This window comes from Penaeus japonicus, unplaced genomic scaffold (assembly GCF_977035675.1).
Source record: "Penaeus japonicus unplaced genomic scaffold, GWHDUDI00000001_assembly GWHDUDI00000030, whole genome shotgun sequence".
Lineage (NCBI taxonomy): Eukaryota > Metazoa > Arthropoda > Malacostraca > Decapoda > Penaeidae > Penaeus > Penaeus japonicus.
In genome coordinates this window covers 986,358-988,857 of record NW_028234432.1, presented here as the reverse complement: position 1 = coordinate 988,857, position 2,500 = coordinate 986,358, and the positions used below count along the sequence as shown (strand labels likewise).

General features: G+C 43.4%; 1 protein-coding gene across 1 annotated transcript in view; it reads left to right on the top strand.

The window, feature by feature from the left end:
* Positions 1-2,500, top strand: part of LOC122253017 (uncharacterized) — a 50,016-nt gene that overhangs the window by 8,806 nt on the left and 38,710 nt on the right. The window contains exon 2 of the mRNA XM_043015768.2: positions 1,925-2,500. This exon is cut by the window's right edge and continues 253 nt beyond it. The gene's annotated coding sequence lies outside the window, so the exon portion shown is untranslated. The remainder of the gene's footprint in view (positions 1-1,924) is intronic.

Below are 2,500 nucleotides of genomic sequence, written 5' to 3'. Positions count from 1 at the left end.
AAGGGCAGATGCCGTGCTATAAGGAACAGGAGGAATTAATGATAAGAAGAATGTTAATAAGAACAATAGTTATGATGATGACGGTGATGACAGGGATAACGTTAATGATGACTATAGTAACGATAACGATGATAATGGCTATGATAAAGATGACGTTCATAATAATCTTGGCAATAAAAAGATAACCACAGCAAGGGAGATCCTACTAACTTAAACATGACCTTCCACAACCTTCCGAACTGCTACCAACCTTACCAAGGGGACAAACACACCACGGACATATACCGTGTAAAATCGTGCATGTGTTTCTCTGCATCCGACTCCATGACTTGTCCTCGTCCTCTTTGCGTTCACATCGCGTACCTGCTTCTCCCTGTTTCGCAATGTGATGGAGGAGATGTCCATTTCAAGCAGGAGGTCATAGAGCAGAAGCAGTATGTGTGTGCGTATATGAATATGCGCTCACACAATACATACACAAAGCAATGAGTGTTGATACGCAGTGATTGATCTTTTTTTTCACTATTGTTGCTAGAGAGATTGATTGATTGATTGACTGATCGATTGAGAGAGGGAAGGTGAGTAAGAGTAAGAGAGAGAGAAAGAGAGAGGTGAGTTTGAGTATGAATAGAAGTATGAATAAGAGAGTGGAGAAAGGTATAGAGGGGAAGATATAGTCAGTCGGACAAGCATATAGACATTTTTGAGAAAACTGGTAGACAGACAAACCGACATCAACCATATGAACATATAAACACAGAATCTTGTAGACAAACAGACAAACGTACGGGAAATGGAAGTGGTTGCCTTGCATTTTACAAAAAAGGATGGCGCTAACCACACGAAATAAAATACAAATAACATTTACTAAAAATAAACGATACTGCAAAAGGAAGAGATCGTACCCTACACGCAATGAATATTATCTATCATTTTATAACTTCCAGCAACAACAACGAAAACAAAAAAGCACGTGGCGAGGACGAGGCCAGCATGTTGCAATGCTTTAGAATGTTTGCAAACACAAGGTAGCTCAGCCCTTGCAGGCAGCATATATCCCCTTCCTTCATCTCCATTCCCCACATTGCTTGCACTGCTGTCTGGTTTCTCAGCTTAAAGGTTGTTCCCACAAGGCAACATATAAACAATCTCTATATATATTCTGTGGGTTTTTTCTCCTTTTTTCCGGACGGGGTTTCGTTTTGGTTTATAGTGGCTACGCTGTGGTCTTGGGGAACTTTCTTGCAGTTCTTATTATTTTGTGTTCTCTTTATGTGTGTGTGTTGTTTTTTATATAAAGAGTGGTGTATATTTTTTGCTTGTGACAGCGTGTGCTGCTGCTTTTAGCCATAGTGACTTTGATGATGTCGAAAAAGTGGAGTTGCACCACATCTGATTATCTTAATCTTGATGAAAATGATAAGTGGTACTGAATTTAGTGCTTGCTCAACCTTAAACTTATAGTAAAGACCATCATAAAATCAATAGAACTTCCGGAAACCTTGACCTCTCCTGCCACGCCTCCGAACGAACTGACTCGCAAGGTCAAACGAGTCTTGATCCAGATTTTTCTTACGTAGTTATGGTCTTGAGATGATAGAAACTTTAGCATGATTATGAAATTTAATTGGGGAAGCCACAGGTATTCGGCCTTTGGAGATATCATTATATATACAGTGCTCTTTGTATTTAGTATTAGTAATTTTTCAATAATGTATATAAAGAAATGAATGTTTATGATATTTACAGCTGCTATAGTGTTCCATGTGAACAGTAAGAATAGATGAAATCAAATCTCTATGAAACCTTGCACCGCAAAATCCAGCCTCAATTTATTGCTCCTTCGGACGCCCATGAAAGATCGCCGAAGAGGGAGGCCATAGCAAGGTCGCCGCTTAACTTGGCCTCTTTTTCTCCCCTACAGTGCGACGCGGGATTGTACCCGGCGTAGCGGCCCGTAACCTTGACGTGTACCCTACGACCTGAACTGCCGCTGCCGAAACCTGCACGCCATTTCTGAGTACTGCTGCAACGTGTGTAAGGACGACCTCGTGTGGTGCGCCTCGAGGAGCACAGCTTCTGCTGACAGGGCCGTGAGCGCGCGGCCTCTCTCTGTGGGCGTGCCTGTGCGTGCATGTGTGTGTGTGTACACGCGCGGGATCTCGGGATCTCTCTCCTCTGATCTCGTCTTCAGTCAGGTTGGAGGCGTAACTCCGCGCGGTCACTCAGCTCGGCCAGTGACGAGTGCGTGTCGACGTCAGCCAAAGGGTGTGAAGCGGCGGTAGAAATATTTACGTTGTGATGTGGTTCAGTCTCACATAAGACCTTCAGCCTTTGTGATATTGCGACGTGTCTTGCACCGAAGAGTGAAATATGTGCGCAGTTAGTGTTGGAAAACTGAAGTGATGTGAGTGTGATGTAAGACCTTGAACTGTAGATGTAGTTTCCACCCTTCCCCCTTCTCCCCCCTTACCTGACCTACTCTCACCTCCCCATCCGG